Here is an 18,241-nt window from a genome sequence, read left to right on the forward strand (position 1 = left end):
GAACCAAAAAAAAAAAAAAAAAAAAGGATATTTCATCACCACTAATGCAACACTCCTGCAGCAGTGGCTGCCTAGGGCTGCAAGGGAGAATTCCAACTGCAAGCATGCTCACTGGCAGCTAAAACAATTTGCCAATGGTTTTTATGGCTCCTGTTCCTTCTGTTTGGCAAGAGCAGAGGAAGAGTAATTTTCTGGAAGTATTTACATTGATTTTGCAGCTGATGACAACACTCCATCTGCTCTCAGACACTTCAGTGCCTCTGCCAACTTCTTCCCTAATGTGGTGCTTTCTCCAGGCTTTGCCAAGGCTTCTCTGCTTCCTGCACCACTTCTACCATGTTTGAAGAGGACATTTCAAGTTGAGATGCGAGCGCCTATCCCATGCCCAAACCCACAGATCAGCAAACAGATTTCAAATTAACTCCTCCTCTTAAGACCATCAGTTCCAAAAGCCTGAGGATGTGGCTGATGCCATCAACAGAAAGGGCGAAATCCCTGAAATAAAAGGGTCCAGACCAATGAGAAGAAGCAGAATTTTAAAGGGACCTAAACAAACCCATTATTTTAATAAAAGCCCAGAAGTCCTATGGAAATCAAGATCTTCCTTAGCATTTAAATATACAAGCAAGTAAAGCCATATCCTCTCTATGGCAAATAGTGGCCTACCCCAAAAAAAGACAAGATTTCAGATGTTTATGCGGCAAGTGCAATTCTACCCACAAAACTTGTGGTGTAAATCAAAGAGAAGGAAGGATTTTGTTTGTACCCATTTGCCTGACATCTTTCCTAGAGTTAAACATCAGAAGAAGCAGCAAAAGCAAATAAAGATTGGGAAGCCTGATTTTATTTTTTTTTAACTTCAGGGCATTTATCAAGGCAGAAGCATACACAAGTAACTTGGCTGCTGTCTCCAATTTTTATACAATGATCACACTACCTTGATGCCATGCCTTATCACTCAAGATAAAGGTCCTAAAAATGTAAGTGCTCATCTTACAGCATGATATAAGTGAAAAATAACCCCCCAAAAGTCACATACAGCATTCTTTTAAAAATGAATCCACCACAGGAAAATGGATTGCAAGGTCAGAAATTCCTAAAAAGTGACTGTGACTTTCAGCAGCTCACATAAGAATTGTAAGTATTTAAACCCACAAGAACTGAGATAAAGAGCATCAGCCTGCTCATGTTTCATTTGAAAATAGCAAAGTACGTTAGTGTGAAATGGCATCCCTAAGAAATAATCCCAACAGGGTAAATGCAGGAAATAAATGCCTTAATCCCTTTTGTATCAGCACATATTTATTAGGCCTGTCCAGAGATAACCAGCATCTGCGGTGTGCAGGTTGGATTCAACATCTAAAGGTTTCTTCTGGCACAACACCTGTCTCAAATTATCTATCCTCTTTGCTGACAACCAGAGAAAGGATTACTGTGTTTACAGGCAAATTCTTTCTTCTAACAATTTGCCCTTTTCTTCTTATTTCACTGATGGCCTAAATAGGGAGAAAAAAAGCAAATCACAACACGTGAAAAACAGGCATCAGCCTCATTCTACTGCTGCAATTTGTCTTTGTTACTTCAAAAACCCAGGACCACGGTGATAAGCCCAGAAAAAACAATGGATTTGAAACGAGCCTTTTTCTCTTCCAGAACCCCTACAGTACGAAAGCAACTTCCTACTTCAAGTTACAGGCTTAGAGAGAAACTGAAAGCTGAGAAAATTTGGAAATGACCAACTTCTTTGCATTTAAGCATTTGACTCAGGTTTGCCTTTGTAGCAAATAAAAGACCAATTCAGCAGCTACATCAAATACAGCAGCTTGTTTTGGCAACCTCGTTTTTAAGAGATCAGATTTAGCTACTCAGCTTTAATACTCTTGGTTTTGAATTAACCATCTGTTCTGTAACATTGAGAGAGACCTGGTGAAGTGCAGTGTCAGTCTAAGGGGTCTCAAGGCGAAAACACACAAATACATACATATATATTTATATATGTGGGTATGTATATATATATGTATGTATATATGCCCACAGCAGGCAAAAAGAGTCCATCAAAATAATAACCAACTTTCCCCAAAACCAAAAGGAAGCAAAGTACTGTTGATTTTTCTATCTATTCTGGGGCTTCATTTTACCTAATTACCAAGAGGAACTAGGGCCAACCCAGCACACATTTTAATCAATTAACACAAAAAGGAACAACTCTGCAAGGCTTTAGAACAAAGAGACTTGCATTTACAACAGCTGTAGGTCAAAGATCTTAATCTGGGTTCTTTTCAGAAGATTGCCAAAAATAAACATGCTGTTCCACTGTAAATTGTCACTGCAAAGGAAATGCAAAATTCTCACATGAAAATATACAGTTAGAAAAAAGCTCCTTAGGTAACAATAGGTATTTTTAAAGTATTGCTGGGAAAACATGAAAGCTTCTTTTTCCCCTTTCAAAAAGATACATGCAAGTACACAGTTGCTCTGCTACTTAAAGTCCCATCAAAAGAATACAAGATTTCTAAGTGTTGCTTGACCAGTGAACTTTTAACACTTTAATCAATTGATCCCTTTAAGAGAATCACATCATCAAAAAGCCATTTATTTCAGCAGGCTACCAACACAAATGGCTGAAAGTTGGCTAAAGCATGCTAAAGAAACACATGACAAGCTCAGAGTTCCCAGATCTTCAAACACCATCCATATATAAAAAAAAGCTTCTAGTGATACCAGTGCACTTCCATGCAGTATCATCAATACCACAGTTTGCAGCTGATCCACTGCAGGAGGCTCTCCATGATCCAGCAGGTCCTACTCCCACACATGGTCAGTAATTAGGGCTTACAGGTCCCAGACTGCCACTTCAGTGACCTCCAGGACCTGCTTACAAGAGTTGCTACAACTGCTTTTACAACAGCTCTGGCCACGAGCCTGCACCTTGGTGTAAGGCTGGCAGCACCCAAACACTACAGGGTTTATTTCAGCTCTAAGTATTGCAGCTCCACATCCCAAGAGACCCAGTCTCTACTGCAACTAACCCTCCTATTCCCATCTACCTTCTCCAAAAAAAAAATTTAAAACCCAATCCAAATTATGTGTTACTCCTGCAGACAACCCCCTGTGCTCACTGCACAGCAGCTTCCCATGGCACAGATGATTGTGACTGCAGAGGTGTTTAGCAGTGGCTCAGTTCCAGCTCTGCCCACCCCAGCTGGCACAGGGCCACTGGCTGCAGAATCAGTGCAATATGTGCATATTCAGAGCCTCATGCTCAAATTCCAACAGATCATCACTTTTTAGTAAATAAACTAAGGAGCTAAACCATAAGCTTCCAACACAAGCCAGCAGTTAAATCAAGTCTTATATTTTACCAAAACCAGGAAGTAAGAGATACCAAAATAATACTCAGGAAGCCACCTGAGATACCACAGTGACTCCAAAATTCTATCTAATCTTGATTTAGAAAACCAAAGTTATCATTAGGGTAGCTAACTACTGATGCACATGATCAAAAAATCAGCAGACGATGCCAGAATACACCACTGTCCTGACATTTCCCTTTTAACCTCCCCTGACTCATGGTGTAAGTTCTATTAAATGAACTTTCAATTTACTGGGTTTTAAATTAAGAAACTCAAGATTTTGCAATTCAGGCGCCTTTACATAAATAACTAAACACATGCTGTGATATTCAGGTATTTGCCAAAATTCTTAAGAACTGATGCTGCAGTTGCTGACTGATTTTGCACAGGTGACCACTCTGAGTTTCCTTTGTGTCCTTAACCTGCAAAGTTTGATTTATCTCTATTCCATCTATTGTTGCCTTTATCAAGATTACTTCACCTAGAAGTAAAAAATAGTGAAGAATTAATTAATTAATTTGTCTGGTTTTGATAGTATGTTCAAGCATAGCTTTACCAGAAAAGAAAGAAAAGAAATCAATTAACTGAAGAGGAAAATCAGATTTCCATGAAAAAGGTACATCAAGCCACCTACTCAACATCAACTATCTAAAAATTATATGACAGTACTTGAACCAAAGTGGAACCTTTTCACTCAACAAATAAAGAGAGAGCAGAATGGTTTGATCAAGGATTTAATTTCAAGAAAAAAATTCCAGTGATGTAGCACCTAGTGAAGCACATGATATTAATCACTTATTCCCCTTCAAGTTCATTAAAAATCTCTTCTTCTGCTTCTACTTCAAAGCTTCCAGCTGAGAGCCTGATTTGTCCTGTTGGGTCCAGAGTGGGATGACTCTCTAAATCTGAGTTATCACCAGGGAGTGACAGGCTCCTCTGTGACAAGTCCAGACACATAAAGGAATGCCCACTCTACTATCCCTTGCACAAAGCAAACTGGTGTGTGAACAAGCAGCTCTGAAATCCTGGATTCATTACCAGGCATGTATTTTTCCCATATCACCTTACTCAAGTATGTGCATAAACATTCCAATAGAAAAATCTGTACTTTTAACTCCTTGTTACAAGTATTACCACATAGATGCATATACTGCATTCTGTTAGAAGTACTTTGGATAAAAGAGTTTTTCCTTCTCTTCTTTATCACCTCTAATATTTGCTATGTTTATAGCTTTTTTCCCAACTCAATAATTAATTGGTAATTTCAATATATTATACATTTGTGACAAGTTTCCCTAGAACACAGTTTGTCTGCTGCATTCAAGTACAGAATCATTAGATTCCACAGAAAAACCCAGCTCCTGGAAAGCTGAGAACTTACTCTACAGTTTAGAGGAAGGTCATAATCACTTGCCCTACTCTACCTCTTTAAACAAAGATTCTGCAGTAGCCAGAAAACAAGATGCAAAGAAAATCCTACATGTTCTGCGTTTATCCAACTGAAGTGCTGTAAAGATAAGCAAAAAAAAAAAAAAAAAAAAAAAAGATGTTTTTTTAAAAATTACTTACAAGCAAGGATTTATTTACCCCTCTGGCTGAGCTGCTGGCAGTATCAGCAAGGCAATCCCATTACAGCTGACGGTGGCTGTGTGGTACAAACACCTCTTAAAGAAAAAGAAAATAAACCAAAAGCCAGAAGCCTTCAGGCTGGAAGGAGCTGCTGGAGCCCAGCCTCCTGCTCAAAGCAAGGCCAGTGCTCCATTCAGACCAGGTTGCCTTCACCAGCTGGGTCTGAAAACTGACTCAAAGGATGAAGATGCTTCCCTAGAAAATTAAAGCCTTCTTTACATATTGTCATTAATAATGACAGATCAGAGACCTCCCAGCAGCCCTAAGCCAGTGATAAATCTTAAATACTTCTTTAAATACTTTTACACTTAATGAAGTTCAGAGCCACTGAATTACTCCAATTTCTGAACACATTGAGAATTTTTAATACAGGGCAAAAAGTATCCCCTATTAGTGATGCTGAAAACATTTTTAAGCAAGTTGTGCTCACAAATTACTACATCAATGCAGGCAGAGCTGGAGTCAACACTGATTGTCCTGAGAGCTGACACTCCAAGTAAGCAGCTGGTTTTCTCCCAGCCTGGGACAAGGTGGAATAAATCAATTTGAATTTTGTATAAATAACTTATGTAAGTAAGTTTCCACGCTAGTTTTTAATACCAGCCATCACAACTGCTTTGCTGTCCCCTCAATCCAAGACACAGCACAAATAAATCAGTTCTCAGAGACAAATCCAAACAAGCAAACACATGAAAGCAAACTTACCTAAGTGATTTGTGTCACAAGATTTGTTTGGGAATGATGGCTCAAATTGACTTGTGCCCAATCACTCTTTACCTCACCCTCTAGACATATTTCCAATGCTTCAAATAAGCTTTGGCATTTATTAAATTAATGTAAAGACATCTTACATGAAGACCACCAGATCATTTCCTATATATGGCATATTTTTAATAGCATAAGCAACACATTTTTACAGGCCTACATAAATCCATACTTTAAGCTTTTTTTCTCTTCCTTTTCAAATAAAACCCACGTCTGGTAAATGTTAATAGGAAAAAAAAAAAATCCTGAAATTTCTCTAAGAAGAGGCAAATGCAGGCACAAATCACCAATTCCCACATAGTCAAGCTCTGCCTCGGGTTCACACATTGTCAAATTGGTGACAATGAGCAAATAGGTACTAGGAGAGCAAACAATATTGTTACAAATTTCAGGACATTCTTGGCCTTTTCTTTAATAAAATTAAGTGATACGAACAAAGCACAGAAAAAACATCTCTCAACAAATCCACAGGGTTCCGAAGAACAGAAGATCAGACACCATTTGACCTCTAGAGTGCTAAGAATACAAGGTAACCAGTCAGACACTCGGATGACGGGCTCAGCACAGTAAAACAGAACCTGGAATTCTTTTTAATAGAACTGATGGCAAAGAATTTCTCAAAGGATACTCATGCCATTTTGCTGCTGTATTAATTAAGAACAAAAACAAATCAGTAAAAGCTTCTAAACTAATATTGATTCTTTACTTTGTGATCTCTTTTGAAGGGCTGTATTAACTCTCAACATCAGGAATAAATCCACTGCAGGAAATCATACGACAAAAACACATGTTTTGGAAAAGGACTATGAAAATGAACAAAGTCAAACTACTCAAGATTTGCCTTGGCTTTAATGTCTTACTTGAATGTCAGGTGTAATAGAAAGGACCCATGTTGGAGCATTATAGTTATTTCCCTTTTCCTAGTTCAACAAGCACAGGACTGACTTTATTAAAACATTGCAGGAGTCAGGAAGACAGGGAGAAGAACACAACATAGAGCAAAATGAAAACAGTGGCTGTACAGCAAGATTATTTTAAACTTCCATCAGAAGAACACACAAACCCTCCCCGAAAGCTCTGCATGCTCACACAGCACTGGCATTAGAGTTACTATCCTGCAGGAAAACTGAAGTAGAAGTTGCAAGAAAAGATGTAAGAACAGCCAGTGGCTTATTTGCCACACAGTGTCCGGGTACCAACTGCTGGATTACACTTTACACCCTTCCTAGCTCCTGGAATTGACAAGGTACAGTAACAATTCATGGCTGCCTCCGCTTACCTTGTAACAAATCTGACTCTTCCAGTCAACTTTTCTTATAAAAAGATGAACCTTTCCTTGATCCTTGTCCCTTAAAACGTTCAGTATTTCAAAAGAACACCCCAGTTTACATTTCCTTTTGCTTGAGCTTTTGCTAGCAGAGCAGCTGTACCTCGGCTACGTGCCTGCTGTTATCCCACTCAGGGTGCCAGGTAAATCAGCTTAACATCATTCCAGGCATTTCCCCTCGGTGATGTGACAGCCACAGCACACATGGCCTCAGTGACTCACACAGTGGCTCACAGGTGGCACTGCTTGGCCATCACCATTCTACATCTGTGCCTTTGCCACTCCAGCTTGGCTGAGGAGCCTTTCAGGGTGCAACAGAGGCTGTCAAGTTGCTACACAAGTTAATCAAGAACTTGTTCCAGAGCTGGACTTCATTACAGTGATATTATCCTGGGCATGCCAACAGGCTCACCCACTGAGGATGGGACATGCACCTACCAACTCTGATTTAAGGTCTAATTATTCATCTAGTAGCCATACCTTTTATTTTTACAGGAAAAAAGCCACTGATAAGTAGTGGTCAAATGTCCAAAGGAAGTTCACCCTGTAATCTTGTTCAAACTAAGGTCTGAACTCTGAATGAAGCAACTCAGATGGCTCCCCCTGCCATTATTAAAATCAGAGCAGTTATTCCCATCTGCCTTGTACTTGAAATCCCAGCCAGGAAGAGGCTCAACATTACAGCTACACATTGTGACATCACCACATGGGATTTAAATACTCTTTTTTTTTTTTTTAATAAGATCCTTGAACACTTCCAGGGATGGGGCATCCAGAGCCTCTCTGGGCAACCCCTTCCAGTGCCTCACCACCCTCACAGGAAAGAATTTCTTCCTAATATCCAATCTAAACTTCCTCTCTATAAACTTGAAGCCATACCCTCTTCTTCCCTCTTGTTTAATTTTCTACTCCATTATAGAACTGTCTTTACCCTACCACATGCTTTATGCCCATGTCAGCAAGAAAAAGAAGGGTATTCTTAAAAATGGTGTATACATTGAATGCAATTCTCATGCATACTGGTCAAGCTGAGGATAATGGAGGTCTTTTGAAATAAAATATAGTTTGTCCAGAGATCATTGTGGACTATTAAAGTAAACCATGCTCAGGAAGCATATAGATTTCCAATTATTTAGGCTTTTGCATATACACTTACAATGACAAGCATGAAGGGCACTGTAAAATAGGAAAGAAATAGCCTTGCAGCATATATTTAAATAAATCCAGTCATCCTCTGCTATCCACAGTTAAAGCAAACATTTTCACAAAAGTTGAGGTAATATTTAAGTTTTTTAGAACAAAATAACATTGTTTAGAAATGGCACAGCATTTGTCAAGCACTTAGGAAGCCACAAGACTAAGACAAGAAAGTGTATTTGCCATTTCTATTTATGTCACATTTTTATCTTATAGTGTGTATATACAAATTCAGAAAATGTTAATGACTTTTAAAAAAAGGTCAGAATTTACAACACTAGTTTATGCTCAGGGAGGGAAACAAGGCTCTTGCAGCTGGTAATATTGGTATATACTAATTTGAAAATACAGCTAACTGCATTTCCTTACCCTGTGCTGAGAATGGATATTTTAGTCATGACAAGTAGCATACATAAAAAATATTTACCTGCCACAGGCACTTTAGCATTAGAGTACAATAAAAAACCAAAACACTAAGGAATGTGACTGTATTTGACTGTTCTGCACATCTGTAATGGTTAATGTTTCTAAGCAGCTCCTGGAAAAATAATCAAAGCTGAAGAATGAAGGGAAAAGCAGCTGATAAATGAAACTAAGCATCTTGTCAAGAAAGATAAAAATGTGGTTAGAGGTCAGTGAAGGACAAGGGGAGGGAGAGAGTGGAGGAATTCTAGAATATTTCTGGTTGGGCTTCCCTAGAAGGCTAAGGCAGAGAGCTGCCAGCAACAAAAACACTGTCTCTCAAGGAGCACGGGAAATGAGCACTGTCAGGATGTCAGGATCACAACAGGACAGGTGCAAGTTAAACCAAACTCCTGGACAACAAAACAGCAAAGTAAGTGCTGTCTCTGCTCTGCTCCAAATAGCTCAGCAGCAGAGGAATTGGAGGAATGCTCCGTGGTTGAGAGATCTGAAGGGAAAGCGCCCGTGTCTTCCCCTCCCATACAAAACCAAAAGCAGGGCTGCAACTGAGAGGGGCACCTGGAAAGCCACAAAGTCACGAGAGAGTGTTTAGGAAGCCAGGCAGCAGGACAGAAAAGGGTGGCAGTGCCATCAGGCACACACAGGGAGCACAGGAGCGAGTCACTAATGGAAGTGCTAAAAGAATGCAGCAGGAGAGCAGCAAGGGTTGGGAATGAGCCCTGAGTTTCAAAAGGCACACTGGGAATCCAGCACAGAATCACAGAATGCTCTGGGTTGGAAGGGGCCTGAAGACCATCTCATTCCAACCCCCTGCCATGGGCAGGGACCCCTGCCACCAGCCCAGGCTGCTGATCAAGGCTTGCAATGAGTTACAAACAGGAGACCAGTGACTCCTAACAGACCCAACCTCCCTTCTGTCTTGCCAAGAGTTTAAGTAAAACCAAACCTCTCCACTGGAGAACATTTTAAATTGTAATTTCTGGCTGCTGTCAGGAGCCCAGCTCTCTCACACCCTGCCTAAGGAAGGTGAGCCTCTTCCCCTAATTTCTGCCTCAGAATAATGACCAACCCCTGGCACACAGAACTTGCCAACAGCAAACTCACACCCAGCTCTCCTCCTGTAGCAGACACCACCTCCTAAAGGTATGTGCCTCTTATCTTCCAGCCTTGCCTACATGGACTGCAAGTTCCTTTGATTCACCAAAACCACAAGGGAGGCAAGGAGCAGGCCTAAAGTAGAATATTATCTTAATTCTTGAGTTATGAGATCGGACTGGGTTATCTAACAGCTGATCACCATCACAGATGTCCATCCTCACTACATCAAAAGCCATCTAAAGACAGTTCTCTGTGGTCTCACACAGGACAGCTTAACCCCAAGAAGCACTGCTGTGGGCTGTATCAAGCTGGTTGCTTTTTGGTCTGTTCCTGGGAAATAAGGGAACAGCAGGGTACCCGATTTGTTAAGACAACTTTGTACATTTCATTTTGTTTTGCTCCCCCTTCCACTCTTGGAAGAAAAGCCCAAAGACTTTAAATTTATGGTATATTTCAGTTTGAAACAAAGACTAAGTTCACAGGACATGAGGGAAGCAGGTAAACTGCTAAGCAAATGCATGAACTGCAGTGAAAGAACACTGGTAGTAAAAAAGAAAATTCAATTTCTATTCAGAGTATTTCATAAACTCTTATGAATTTTGTCATTTTCTGCCAGAAGTTGTTCACTAGAATGAGTTCTGACAAAAGAGTCGGCTACACTCTACCAACTCCTTAAAAAAAAAAACAAAACTATGTTCCCTTGTATGCTAAATAGCCTTTGTTATCTCTTTGGAGTATCAGGTTACCAATTCCAATCCCATTAGCTGCATGAAAACACTGCATTGTATTCAGTGTGACTGTTCTTTGTTAGTCCCGTGCTCCTCTGTGCCACTTCCACTACTCAAAATACAGAGTCTCCAACTCGGCTTATTCGAAGTTTCTGTCCTTGCCCCCTGGGAAAACAGGGCAAATGCTTGGATTGACTTGGAGGCAGGGATGAAGCTTAGAACAAACTTGCTAAAAAAAAAAAAAAAAACAACCAAAAAAACCTGAAAAGCCATCACAATCACTTCCTGGTGAGCAAAGACAAGGGCATTCAACCACTGCCATATGTTTCTCTCTGGATAGGAATTATTATTCCAGATACGACTGCTAGTTAATATTGCCAGCTACACAGCTGCAATGGCACATTGAAAAATTTGCTCTCTTGATTCCCAATATCAACTTCTAAATATTATCAGCTGTGGCATCTTCCTACTTTCTTCTCCAGGAAGACTGACATGTGCAGCCACTGATGAGTTCCTTTTAACTTTCCCTCATATGTCACATAGAAGAGGGAGAAGAAAGACAAGGACAGACACAGATTTTACAAGCATTTAAGTGTCTAAAAATGGTGCCATTTAATATGGACCTGGGGGATTTGCATCAATGAGTGCTCTCTTCTTCTCTGTTTGCAAGGAAAACCGATTTCTTTATAAATTTCACTTAATGCCACACTAGTCAGAATGAATGTTAGTATCAATCTACTGGATAATTGCTATTAATTCACTAATTGTCAAGATACATGCAGCTTTTATATGGCTTCAAGCTTAGTATTTAAGAAACACAGACTGACAAGCAAATACCTACCTTTTAGAAAGTAAGAAATTACGCTCTGCTCTCAATAATCCCATTTTACTCAGAAGGAGGTAATCACCATCAGCACAGGCATGGCAGGAGGGAGTGGAAGGGAGAGGAGAGAAAGCAGATCAGATCTGTTGAAGATCTCCAAACAGCCCTGTGACAAGAACAGCACACCCTTCAACCCCTAAAGCCACACTGTCTCCCCAGTTCAGCACAGACACAAAACATCTGGCTGCCCAGTGGAATTACAGCCCCTCTTTATCCATGCTCACAAAACTGCTGACTGAGAGTAAAACCTTAAGTTTCCAAAGGTTCTTCCGGAAACTCCAAACTCCTTTCGAACAACAGCTTGGAAACATTGACAAACACTTCATGAGTCCAAAAATATTTTAGCAAAATACTTCCAGTTCACTTGAAGCAAAAGGAAGTTCCAGCTCTGAAGATTCCTGGGGAGAACACAATACAAAGAGCACCAAGAGCCTGGCCAGTTAAAAACTGGACCACGCAGAGGCACAGCAAGGTACGGGCTGGAAACATGTCAGGTACTGTTGCAGGAAGGGAAGTAAAACTCAAGGTTACACCGAGCACAGCTTTCAAAGCAAGTAAATAAATTCAAACTACAGTGTCATGCCTGGAGCAAGGGCAGAAGCTGGAAGTCAGCTGCATTACACATTTCTAGAAGTTTCCCTCCCCTTTCTGCTCAGAGGAGTAGTAAGGCATTAAAATCTGATGTCTCAAAATACCATGAAACCATCACGACTGCCAACATGGGGGAAAAAAACTCTCCTTTCAAAGGCACAGATGTCACATCACACTACTAAGGAGGGAGCAATACCACAGCAGAGGACAACATTCAAGCTCACCTTTAAAGCTGTGCTGCTTGCTTGCAGGTGAAAAACAAATCCCGGAGTGCCTCACAACTTTTCCAAGCTCAAATATCCTCTTAGTGCATCTGCATGAGCATTTTCCATTGACAAAGAAGGTTAAACCCTCTTAGCTGAAACACACATTGCTCTATCTACAGTGCTCGTTCCAATCCTCAAAATTAATGTCAGACAGAAAAACTTCAGGGATTTTCACAGGTTATCCATGGATTACTTGTAGCCTCTCTGCAACTACTTCCTCTGAGTTCCACTATCTGGAACCACACAGAACACACAGGCCATGATATGAAGATTCAGTTGGCAACGACCGGTGTAGACCGGTCTTGCACAGCAGACTCCAATACTGGAATTTAAGTAAAAACCTAACTTATAATACTTGGAATTGGCAGCATTCTCCTGTATTATAATGCAGTACACTGGAGTTTTTTTAGTTACTGTGGATGAAGGTGTGAAGTGTTTCCCCAAACTCAGTTTGAAAGAGCACAACGTAATTGGCTGCAATGTAACTCTACTGCTCATGTGTTGGAGCTGAAATGAATCCAGTAATGTATATCACCACCTTTGGAGACACAAGTGATCAACAGATCACTCTCTGTGAACTATCCCATACATATAGGGGAAAAAAATAATCTTTTTATAAATAATCTTTTTATAAATATTTACTCATTTAAATTACAGACCTATCTTGCTACCCACACAGAGGAGACTACAGAGATGACCGTCTGTCCTCATTACCATTCCTCCCTTCTTGTGCTAAAGATAGCATGGAGAGTAAAAATAAATAAATCCTCAACAGCATTAGGAATTAGACAATGTCATGTTGAAAGATACCCCAGATGAGGAGCCTTATCTCTCCTGGCTGGCTGGGAGGGCAGGGGGGCTCTGACCCACAGAAGGGAGGTAGCACTTAAGCCTCCCCTAGGTGGTCCCTTGCAGCAGGCTCTACTCCCAGCTGTAATTGCTCATCAGTCCTAACTGGATGCCTGACCACTCTGGAACAGTTCAGCAGAGTATTTAAACAGATGGATGGTACAGGCCACTGGAACAAACCCCATTTTTCTCTGGCTGCAGCTCTCTTTCAGTGCATTCCTTTGAAGTCTGTGCCACTGAGGAATCAACAACAGCTGAGAAACATGTGTTATCATACAACACTGAGCGCAGCCACAGCACTGCACAGCAAGATGCTTTTGTGCAATAATCCTGCACTACAGCAAGCATTACAGGGTCTTTTGGTGTGGGTGAGCCCGTCTTCCAAGAACAACGAGAAAATAAACAGATTCCTCCCTCCTTAAGGAGTGACTCAAAAGCAGAAAGGTGAATTACACAGATTTCTCAAGCGCTTGCCAGCTGAAAGCTCACAGTGCCTGTCTCCTAGAGTCCTCTCAGATACATTAACATTCCCCATATTTATGTCATCACAACGATGACCAGATGCTTGCAGAGATATGAGTGAAGTAACAACCCAGAGGGGCTGCAGTTCCCTTGGCAGATGTGACAAACCCCTGTATCTACAGCTCGAACCCACCTTTCTTTCCCAAGCAGGATAAGTTCTGTGATCTCAACTTCACAGGTGACAAACTGGGGAGAGACTGAGCAGGATGGCACCGCTCAGCACACACAGACCACTCGACCCCCTCCCCACACTTTATCAGCACAGAGAGAGATAACATACAGCCCTCAGAAGAGCCAAGGGAGAAAACACCATGACCATCCCCTTATCAGCCAGGAAAACCACTCCTGTCAAAGGCATGAGATCACCACATGCTTTGAAGGGGAATGGGAAGGGTAGGAAGAATTAGTTATTTACGAAACTGAATTTGAGACTAGATTTGCTGTCCAGACTCAGCAGCACAGAACTGGCTATGTGCATATGCAGGAGGACAGCAAGTTATAAACAAACAACACGTATGTACACACAAACACACCTATACTTACCCAATAACAACTTTCTACAGAACCGAGTATCATTTCCACTGGAGAAAAGCAACAGGTCAGAGCCTCACATTTACAAAGTACCCCAGTCTCAAATATTACAGGAAGGCAAGCATTGAGATTATAACAAATCTCATCACACTGTAAAGTCCCAACCCCACCATGAAAAAACTTACAGGAAAACAGAGGTTTTCAAAAAAAGCTCCAGAAAACCTGAAAACATTTACATTTAGTGTCAAGATAGAAGTCTTAAAGACTTAAAACCCAAGCAAAAAACCTAAAATTAGAAAGCAAACACACTGGTGGACTAAGCTAAGTTCATAATTACAGACCTCACAAAATAAAATTACCAGGAACAACAAGCATCACATCGAGGGGGGTCCTCAGCCGAGTCCCCACAGCAGAGTTTTCCACCCTGTAATTCAGTTTAACAGTTTCTTTCTGGAGAGGTCAATGCTGTCCTTCATAGTCAGCTCGAGGCAGACTTAAGGGACCATAGAAAAAGCATGCACTGATACCGTCAGAGATATTCAGAGGATAAAAATAGCCCCAGTCTCAAAACCTTTGCAGTGATGTAAAAATCCAGTGTTGCTCCAAATAAATGCTCAAGATCCCTACAACTTTCCAAGAATGAGTATCACCATGAGCCGAACTACCACCTGATCAACAATCAGAAGGACAACTGACCACTTACAATTATGCAATTATTCTTACAAATCATATGAAAAAGCACTTCAGAGAAAGGGGGCAATCTCAGTATCCCGGGAGGTGCAGGGAGGAAGGCAGCTTAGGCAGGAGGTCACACTGCCCTGCCATGGCAGAAGCAGGAACAGAACCCACCATCCTCGGTGCTCAGCTCCACGCTTTCAGCCACTCAGTCTCCTTCATTCCTTTTCAGAGCTTCCCTCAAACAGATTGTAAGAAGTTATAGCAATCAAGTTAATTTGGCTCTTCAGAATTATTGCTGGTGTTTTCAGTAATGGTTCAAAGTAGTTTTGAAAGACAAACTTCTTGCTAAATATGACTTGGTATTTTTCTCCTCCTCTTTCTCACTATGCCAAACTTTTTCCATTTCCAGGAAAGATTAAAAACAAGATTAATTCAAACAATGGATCAAATTCTACTGGACTCCCAAAGGTGGAAAGGATGGAGAGATTACTTAACAGTAAGAAGTGAATCACCTTTATCTCTCAGTTGTCCTAAAGGGCACACAACTAAGTACAATACATCCCAAGCAGTCATTTCAGTTCCCTCAGCAATTCATTCCATTTCAAAAAAATTTTTTGCTCTAAGACTCAGAGAAGTACTTCCAATTTCACGTCAAGCCTACTTTCCAATGAGATATCATCAAAGAAAAAGTTAATCCGAAATTAAATTTTCTCTCTTCTTTAAAAAAAGCGGGGGAAAAGTAAGGCTGATGTTATTTGCAGTTCAGCCACGTGGTGTTTTGGACTTTTCGAACAGTATCTATCAGAAGAGGTAATGTAAAAGAAGGAAGAACCACCCCCAATCAAAAGAGTTGACAGTTCATTCACTAGCTACATATTCTCTACTGAAAAAGACAGAGCCCTTTACTTTCACAGCACTTAACACAACCGCACCGCGCCCACACAATTAGCAGGGAGCCTGAAAGCCCTTAAACAGGTGTCTTGCAGAAATCATTAGGCAATTGATTTGCTCGCTCTCCACAGCCCGGCAAACACTCAATTTCAACGTGGGATACTGACCAGAGCTGAGGCACAAACTCACAGGTCCGAACCAGACTTCCTAAACCGCCGACAGCACTTTTTGCCACCGATGCGAGCAGTGGTTTTGTTAAATGTGTCAACCTCCGACACACCTGCAGCCTGGGGATGGGAGGCGTGACAGGTGTAATTCCAAAGGGGTCACCGGAATCTGTGACCTTCCCCCGCCTCCTGATTTCCCACACTGACGAAACCCACGAGCAACACTGAAACGCAGATTAGGACTGCGTTTAAATCACCATTCTGCTGGACAGAAAACAGGCTGGCACACACCGGACTAGCACAACCCCAAACCGGACCCTGGAGCAGACCTCCCCAACACCACTTCTGAGCCGGAGAAAGCAAGCAGCAGAATCCATTTCCTTACCCTCTAAAGTTCATGCCTCTGTATTGTCCTGTATTTGCTTAAGCTTTTCTCATCAATACTACCCCACGAGAAAAAAAACCCAAACCAGAAAGTCTCGTGCATTCCCTGCCGGCAAAACACATTTTCTTCTAATCTCTCATCTTACTGGGGAAGAAAAAGAGAGAGGGAGGGGTTGGGGTAGGAATAAAAGAGATTAATCGTGAAACAAACCGGCACTGCCCGATGAAGGGGGAGAAGAAAAAAAAAATACCAAAACAAACAGTCCACGTAGCAAAAGGGGGGGAAAAATGAAAAGGAGAAAAATAGGTTGAATTTTCTTTCCGGTGACAGGAAGAGAAGGGGAAAGAAAACTACTACAAAGATTTCCCTGTGTAAGAAATGTAGGTTTTGAATTCCCTTACTCAAGGACACCGAAAAATATCCCTTACTTTTCCACGCGATGCCCAACGGATGCCAGGAGAGAGGAGAAGCCGGAGGAAGCCGGGGAAGTAGCGAAGGAAGAAGCCAAAGGACAGAAGCGAGTGCGAGAGGGCTGGGAAAAGGCGAGACGGGGAACGGCAGAGCCGAAAACGCAAAAAAAAAAAACCCAGAAACAACAGGAAAAGAAACAAACCAAAAAAAAAAAAAAAAAAAAACCCAAAAAAACCCCAAGAAAAACCGAGGGGAGATGGGAAACGGGCGAGAGGGACGGGAAAGTTGGCGAGCGAGGAGGAGGCAGGGAAGGGTCACAAACCCCCCAGCGGGGACGAGGCGGGAGCTGCCGGAGAGGGGACGCGGAGCCGGGAGAGCGAGCGGGGCAGGGGAGCAGGACTTACCGCCCGTCCCCTCGCTGGCCGCGCCGGCAGCGGCTCCGGGCGCCCGTCCCGCGGCGGCTCCGGGGCAGCGCCAGCGGCCGCCGGCCCCGCCTCGCTGCCCGCGGGGGGCGGCGCGGCCGGAGCAGCGCCCGGGGCTCGGCGCGGCCCTGCCCCGCTGCTGCCCCGCTCCTCCCCGCCGCGGGGCTGGGCGGGCGGCAGTGCGGGGAGGGATGGGGGGGCCTCCGCCTCCTTCCTGCCGCTGCCTGGCTCCCCTTCACCGGGGGAGACATGTAACGGAACTGGGGCGCCAGCACGGCATTGTGGGAGCTCTTAAAGCCGCAGCCGCCCCCGCCGCCCCGGCCCCGGCCCGGCAGCCTCGGGAGGCGGCGGCGCTGCAGCCTCGCCTGAGTGGAGCCCCCGGAGCCGTGCCCGGCACCGGGAGCCGCCTCCGCAGGCTCAGGCGCTGCAGCCTCGCCTCAATGGAGCCCCCCGGAGCCGTGCCCGGCACCGGGAGCCGCCGCCGCCGCCTCCGCAGGCTCAGGCGCTGCAGCCTCGCCTGAGGGGAGCCCCGGAGCCGTGCCCGGCACCGCGGGGCCGTGGGAGCTCGGGCCGCCCGCCCTCCTCCACACCCCCTCCCGGAGCACAGGGCGAGCCCCGGGCGCGCCGGAGAGCGCGGGTTACTCTGCGGTTTTCCACGAGATTTTATTTTTTTCCCCCCCGCTATTGTTTCTGGAAGAAACAAGAATGCCTTTGGTGCTTGTTTGAACCGGGATGCGGGAAGCCGGCAGGCAGTGTTCTGTGTTGTTGCTGATTTGGATTTTGATGATGTAAAACTCCCCGAAAAAAAAAAAAATAGAAAAAGTCATAAACCTCGGAGCAGTAAAGACTGCAGTCGGCTGTTTTGGGCAAAAAGTTTTGGGTATGAAGTTTTAATCAGTTTAGGGAAAATGACCATTTAAAAAAATCTGAAACCTATTTGGAAATGAACTTCAGCGCTGCGATGCACAGGCATTTTCCGCTGTCTGCCAACGCTGGCGCAGGGTCTGCGCTCAGTTCCCAGCAGCTGCAGCAGCAGAGCAGCAGCAGTCAGTCCCAGCTCTTCCCTGGCCTTGTGGCCTTCCCAAAACTCCCTGTGCCATGTCCAGGACACGCTGGTCATTTAAA

The 18,241-nt window shown here is 43.1% G+C and overlaps 1 protein-coding gene across 1 annotated transcript in view; it reads right to left on the reverse strand.

The window, feature by feature from the left end:
• The window catches only part of RASSF8 (Ras association domain family member 8), a 74,038-nt gene extending 56,746 nt beyond the window's left edge, over positions 1 to 17,292 (reverse strand). Inside the window, exon 1 of the mRNA XM_084206827.1 lies at positions 17,099 to 17,292. The gene's annotated coding sequence lies outside the window, so the exon portion shown is untranslated. The remainder of the gene's footprint in view (positions 1 to 17,098) is intronic.
• Positions 17,293 to 18,241: the final 949 nt, after the last annotated feature.

This window comes from Fringilla coelebs, assembly GCF_963513975.1.
Source record: "Fringilla coelebs genome assembly, chromosome: 5".
In the NCBI taxonomy this organism is placed as follows: domain Eukaryota; kingdom Metazoa; phylum Chordata; class Aves; order Passeriformes; family Fringillidae; genus Fringilla; species Fringilla coelebs.